Genomic DNA, 7,500 nt, shown 5'->3' with positions numbered 1-7,500 from the left:
TCATTACTTACTAAATTTAGGAATTCTAACATCAGAAGAAATGCAAATGCAATTGGGATCGTCTCACACTGCAGTTATGTGGACCACTTTAATACGGTTGTGCTTTTTATGCTTGCAATAAACAAATAATACTGAATGCTGAAGGAAAGTTAACCCGTCTTTTGATTTTTTTTTTTTTTTTTTGGGGGGGGGCTCCCTTGCCTCCGCTCCCAAGAAGAACCAAACACCATATACTTCGACCCTTTTCTCGATGTTTAGGGTTTTAATAAGTTATACATATTTACGTACATTCATGCATTCTTGTTCTACGGCTCTGCATATCATAAGGAGTCGCTGTTTTTTTCTGTCTTTTCTTTTCATGAGCTTCTTTCAACGTCTAACTTCTGCAAAGTCTTCAAATGTCCATTTCTTTATCATATCATAATTGGAACGGCCCCCCCCCCCCCGCCCCTACCTTCTTTGGTCTTGCTCTTCCATTGTCATCCATCACTTGTCCCACATGATTTACTCTCCCTCTTACGTTCATCAACTCAGCTTATTTGTTGTTACCGTTCCCTTGATGTGCTCGTTCTGAATTCTGTTTTAGTGACCCCACATATTCTCACCGAAACATCCTCGTCCCCACCACATCAGTCCTGTTCTCATCGGCTCGGCGCACTACGGCCACTAATAGTCCGTTCCAGTGACTCCGATTAAAAAAAATAGTTTGGTGACAATCCTTGGAAGGAGTGTTAGTCTAAATAATATAATTAAACACAGGTCAAGGGCGATTTTCGTTCCAATACATCAATTTTGCGATAGTCTTTGGAATAGACTGTAATGTCTTATGGAATTTTCCTTTAAACTTGATAGGTACACGCATATCGCTTAGCACATCAACATTTTCCGCAAGTTGTTCCAACCCGCTTGAATGTCGTAACGTATTTCCTTGTCTATGTTTATTTTTCATCTAACGTTCCCAAAATAATTCCCATCCATTAAGCATTATAGCCGTTTCTTCACACTTACTCCATTCGTTACGTATTCCACTTTTGACTCCCCTTATTCTCATTCATCACCTCTGTATTACACCCATCTCTCCAACTTATATCTAGCTTATTCCTAGATTCGGCACTCATCATTATATATATCATCGGTACATATATGTCAGGGAGCCTTCTCTCGGACATCTACCATTACATCTATGGCAATACTGAATACAAAGGGGCGTAGCGCAGAACCCTGAAGCAGTCTCACCTGCAGCTAAGGGCTCTCCGGCGTCCCCACTTTTCACTCTCGTCACTACTTTTCGTACATTTTCTCAATTATTCCTACGTACTTCTCTGACACTGTCCTTGCTCCTTAGGCTCCTCTATGGTTTCTCAGTATAAACAAACAATCATACATATATATATGTATTTATATATAGATATTATATATATGTATATATATATAATTATACACACATTCATTCATATATATATAAACGTTATATATATATATATATATATATATATATATATATTTATGTAATATATATATATATATATATATATATATATATATATATATATATATATATATTACACACACACACACACACACACACACACACACACACACATACACACACACACACACACACACACACACACACACACACACACACACACACACACACACACACACACACACACACACACACAACACGTAATCAGAGATGTTAACTACGGTATAATTGGCATTATAATTAGAATAGTATTGTTCACATCAGTTTGTTTACATTCAGATGGCACCACATTTAAATCCGTGATGCGGAAACTGGTAAACTATGTGAGTAGACTCACGTTCTTCCCTTACCCTCATTTTGTCATGCAGAAGCAGACAGGATCTTAGCAAGCACGGTTATCATCAAGGAAGGGTGCTTGCTTCCGTATGTTCCGACGTCTTTGCTGTAGAATGACCACTATTCAATAACTATAGTTAAAGTCTTTTTTAATACCACTATCTTACTGGTTATTAATACCCATGAACTAGCTGTTCTCGGTTAATCATGTCGTTAGACAATTATGCCTTTGTTGGCAAACACTCTTAAAAAGCTTGTTTGATAGTTATTGTTTAAGATATTGTTGTTAGGATTTTGATCATTATTTTTGCCATGATCGTCATCTCTTTACATCTTCAATCATTATCAACTGTTTCATCATTATTCCATTTGTTATATGTTAGCCGTAATTAAAGTGTGTTTGTGTAGGATTTTCCATCAGCAACTAGTTATAATTCGTTACGATTGTCCAAGTCTGAAAGTTTAGTGATATGTTGTGCAAATGTGAGATTTCCCTGTATCTTTTATACACACATACACGCACGCACTCACGCACACACACACACAGACTTACATATATATGTATATATATGTATATATATATATATATATATATAATATATATATATATATATATATATATATGTATACACACACACACACACACACACACACCACACACACACACACCCACACACATATATATATATATATCTATATATATATATATATATATATATATATATATATACATATATTCATATATATATACATATATATATAATTATATATGTATAATTATATACATACACATTGATTGATGTTTCATAAATATTTCGGATTAGGAGAGATTTACAGTAACATGAAACTGAATACACGCCCCCCCTCCCCTAAATAAAAGATGAGGTTATCAACCATTTTATTAATTTCATTCTCTCTCACTATTTACCAACCATATGTGCATTTATTTATCAAGAAAGAGAGAGAGGGAGATTTGTGTGAGTGTTAGTGTGTGTGAGTGTGAGTGTGAGTGTGAATGAGTGAGTTAGTGAGTGAATGAGTGAGTGAGTGAGTGAGTGAGAGAGAGAGAAAGAGAGAAAGAGAGAAAGAGAGAGAGAGAGAGAGAGAGAGAGAGAGAGAGAGAGAGAGAGAGAGAGAGAGAGAGAGAGAGAGAGAGAGAGAGAGAGAGAGAGAGAGAGAGAGAGAGAGAGAGAGAGAGAGAGAGAGAGAGAGAGAGAGAGAGAGAGAGAGAGAGGAGAGACAGAGAGAGAGACAGACAGAGAGAGAGAGGGGGGGCGGAAAGAATTAAGAGATATTTCTCAAAATTTGTTGAATTTTTCGTGGCCAAAATACCATATGTCAGTAGTATTCTGTGTAATGGGTAAATCCATCACGCAATTTGATTTTATTGATCGTATCAAGAATTTTGATAAACTTAACAGTGAAATTGATGTAGACGTATAATGGAAATGTTATCAAAGTATATTGAGTTTATAGTGAACTATATAGAAAACCATAATGTGTGTCAGTGGTGAAAATATAAGCGAAATAAGAATTAGATTAGCTCAATAAAAGTTTAGAGTTGTCTCCGCTTAAACATTTTTTTCGTTTTCTATGAAATACAAACTTAGACATCAATCACACGAGAACCTCTTCCAAAACATATAAATTCAATAAAGACAAAATGCCCTCACATATTAATAGAATCACCGCAAAACTCAAAATTAAATAAATCTAGTTCACCAAAATATTTTAATAATTCGATCTAAAATAACGTAACATAAGGTCTCATGTGTCCTCGTCTCCCCAGTAGTGATCGCAAGATGGCAGAGTTGCGAGTGTAAGACCGAAGGGAGAGGATTTCCCTTTTTTATCCGGCTGTGCGTCCTTCTATTTACAGGTTAGGTGCATTTCCTTGTAGTTTGTGACATAACCAATACCCGTACTACGAGAAAATCGATGGGAAATCAATCTAAAAGTGAGAAAAGCGCGAGAAATGGGAATGTTCTCGTAGAAGGGGGATGTTTTAAGTGGGTTTTCGTTCTTTTTAACGAATTTTCATCACCGTGGCAAGAGGATGCTCTAACACAACCACCAATTCAGACATTAAAATGATTTCCAATTAGAAATAATGACGTAAAAGGGTCATAGAGATAAAAAGTGGTCAGCGAAGTACTGATAATGAGGTTCCGTGGTTTATTTATACCGTCTATCATATATTTTTATATTTTTCTTCTCTAAGTCTTTTCTCTCTCTCTCTCTATCTCTCTCTCATTCTCTTGTTCTCTCATTCGTCCCACATATTATTTCAAGGTTTTATTTGCTCTTTGATTCGTGGGTTTTCTGTTAATGAACCGAGAGTCAGGTGGAATTGAGAAAGAATGAGATTTGAATTTTAAAGGTTATTTTAGTCATATTTATATATATATATATTTTTTAGGTGATGTAGTTTTTTATGTAATATTCTTTTCTATTTTTTTATTTTAATTAAGAGCTTGGGTCTATGTTTATTTATTCTTATTTTCAGTTATAAATCTCATTTTTTAAGTTATTTATATAGTATTATTATCTATCAAATCTGACATGAAGGTTGACACTCGGCTCATCTCCAGTATATATGTTAATTGATGTAATGTTCGATATACACAACTACGTATTCTGATTTAGCAATGTACTTGACATACGATAGAGAAAAATTATCTACCGAGATACATTATAGATTTTGAGATCTATAGATTTTGAGATTTATCCTTGAAGTAGAGTTTTAAAACAGTCACATCCTGTGGTGAAGAATGGCCTTGTTTGGGATATATTCTGCTCTTCATTGTCATGTCTTGTACGGATTTATACAGATAGGTAAAGGATAGATAGAGATAGATAGATAGATGTGATAGATATGTTGATTATGTTTAGAGAAGATAGATAGATGAAGGAGAAAGAGAGATGGATGGATAGATAGGTATAGACATGTTGATTATGTATAGGGTAAAGAATTGTTATGTAACATATTAGCTAGTGGATTTTGATGGCATTTTTGGCTGTCTTGCGTGTGTTTCTTATTCATAATTGACTTTCTTTTGCCATTTATAAGATTTTATGATTTATGAACCTTAGATCTTTGAGTTTTGCGGTAAAGGGAGTTATTTATTGATGGGTGTACAGCGAGGATGTCTATTCTTAGGGCAGGTCGAGAGATTGAGAATTTGTTGAATTTCTCAATATAGCATGATGTTCGGGATGAAGGATACATTCACGGGGCATCGATTAATTTTGTGTCTGTCTGTCTGTGTATATGTGACTGTGTGAGAGTTCGTATAAGAATGAGAGTGCATGTATGTATATACCATTAAATGTGTGCATATATAGGTTGCCTTGGATATGTTTCGAATGATAATTAAATGAAAATGGAAACAAATATAGCGATGCCAGCCCGTTGCTAGTCACCTGGTGAGGAAGGTTAATTTTGACTCAATTTGAATGTGGGCCTCGCATAGAATATTAATTATTTGGCTCGAGGTGATTTTTGGCAATATTTTTTATTTATTTATTTATTTATTTATTTTTGCTCACCTTCAATTTACTTTTTCTCTCTCTATCTTAAAGGCTAGTTTTATTTACAATTTTTATTTTTTTATTTTTTTTATTTATTTGTTTTTTTTTATGTCATGGTTTCTCATATTGAAAAGGCTCATGGCAATTTTTTTTAATACCTCCACTCTGCAGATCCAGCTTATTTTTGGACTTTGAGTTAGTGTATATAAAGTAAAGAGTTAATTGACCTAAGTGTGTTAATGGTTGAGTGTCTGAGTGTGAGTGTAAGTGTAAGTGTGAGTGTAAGTGTAAGTGTGAGTGTGAGTGTAAGTGTAAGTGTAAGTGTGAGTGTAAGTGTGAGTGTGAGTGTAAGTGTGAGTGTGAGTGTAAGTGTGAGTGTGAGTGTGAGTGTAAGTGTAAGTGTAAGTGTGAGTGTGAGTGTGAGTGTGAGTGTAAGTGTAAGTGTAAGTGTAAGTGTAAGTGTAAGTGTAAGTGTGAGTGTGAGTGTGAGTGTGAGTGTGAGTGTGAGTGTGAGTGTAAGTGTGAGTGACAAATATATGTATTTGTGAAATTGAAGAAGGTTGCAATGAATGTATGCAAGAAATTGTTTATTAAAGATTCAGTATCATTGTTGTTGAGAGCCGTCATGGGCATTTGGCCTTGGGATGATTGGTATAAGCTGTCTTTTCTGTTCATAATTTTTATGTTAATTTTAATTATATATGAAGCATGGTATTAGCAGAATGATGGGCTATTTCTCGGTAAATGACTAGGTTTTACACATTCATTGCTGTACATTCTCTAATAAGATTACCATTACCATTTTATTTTATTTTTTTGAATGACATTATATTTTATACTATTTTATTTACTTTTTTTTTCTTTTTCTTTTTCTTTTTATCAGAGGAAAACCAGCTAAACTCATATGCATGTTGCAGAGTTAGCAACTTTCTTTTCCTTTTAATTTTTCATGCCTCAGTAAAGTTGAGTAAACTTTCCATTGTTGTGTGTTCATGATACAAGTTGGAGACCACTTGTAAATTTTAGGGCAAGAGCTGGAATCACTGACGGCTGGCTGCTTGGTGCTGTTGTAACTTTTAACCTATTTCCCAATCTTGTGTAAAGACCTGTTTAATTAAGTAGCCCGTGGAGTTGATATTGACATTTTAAACGGGTAATTGCGTTGATGATAATGTATCAGATAGATAGTGTGAATTATTTTTCCTAATATGATGTTTTGATCTTTTTATTGTGTTTTGTCGGGATATATTTTGGATGTATGACAGTGTTGAATGTATTCGTGCATCAGGCAATCTCTAAATTATTTGATATTTTAATTCCTGTGATTATTTTTCCTGTAAATGTTCAGAATAATTTTTGCCAGAAATGTTGCACATTTAAATATATTTGCTTAATTCTTTTCCCAATATGATCTGGTCAGGGGGCATAAAACCTAGGAGCAAGATCCCGTGTTACACGCCTGGGAGTTGCTTGCATAAATGAATATCCTAAAGTTATTCATGGAGTTTCATATTTATCATCATCATTATTATTATATTTCTTATTATTGCTGCTACTACTACTACTATTACCACTACTGCTACCTCTAATTACTTCTCCTCCAGCTACCTTTCCGTTTTCTTCTTCCCATCCTTTCTTCACCTCTCTATCTTTACTTCCTCCCCATTTTTCCCTCTCCCTTCTCCCTCCCCATCGTCCATCTCCTCCTCCCCATTTCTATATCTTCGTAATATTTACCTGCGTCATTTCTTGTGTTGCAGAACTTCCTGAGGGATGCAAGCAAGGAGATCCCCCTGAGAGAACGAGAGAGACCCTGAAGTGCTGTACTGGAGCTTCTTTGATGGCCAAGCGAGCCAGCAGAGAACCCCAGTCTTGAAATTCCGCTGGAAAGAGAAAATGAAGAGAGTTCTCTCGACGACACCCTCCAATTTGGATATGTGATAGCGTTTTGTGCGACTGGAAGTGATAACCGGCCTGGAATTTGCTTGTCGAGTTAGTTTTTCCTAAAAGTTGATATTGATATTAGTTTGTTCTGGTTTACCAATAAGTCAAAAGTGATTACAAAAAGAGAAATTGTACCGTCGTACTAGCTATGACTACATGCCACCCCACGAGTCGTCAGACGTGGCTGCACCGCTTGGCAG

At 35.2% G+C, this 7,500-nt stretch overlaps 1 protein-coding gene across 12 annotated transcripts in view; it reads left to right on the top strand.

Moving 5' to 3' along the window:
• Window positions 1-3,609: 3,609 nt before the first annotated feature.
• Slmap (Sarcolemma associated protein) overlaps window positions 3,610-7,500 on the top strand; it is an 82,762-nt gene continuing 78,871 nt past the window's right edge. For all 12 annotated transcript variants that reach the window (XR_015192634.1, XR_015192632.1, XR_015192633.1 and 9 more), the window contains exons 1-2: window positions 3,610-3,704; window positions 7,117-7,500. The exon at window positions 7,117-7,500 is cut by the window's right edge and continues 190 nt beyond it. The gene's annotated coding sequence lies outside the window, so the exon portion shown is untranslated. The remainder of the gene's footprint in view (window positions 3,705-7,116) is intronic.

Source organism: Penaeus japonicus, unplaced genomic scaffold, assembly GCF_977035675.1.
Source record: "Penaeus japonicus unplaced genomic scaffold, GWHDUDI00000001_assembly GWHDUDI00000031, whole genome shotgun sequence".
Taxonomy (NCBI): Eukaryota; Metazoa; Arthropoda; class Malacostraca; order Decapoda; family Penaeidae; genus Penaeus; species Penaeus japonicus.
Note: the sequence above shows the minus strand (reverse complement) of the source record. Positions and strands in the feature narration are given on the sequence as shown.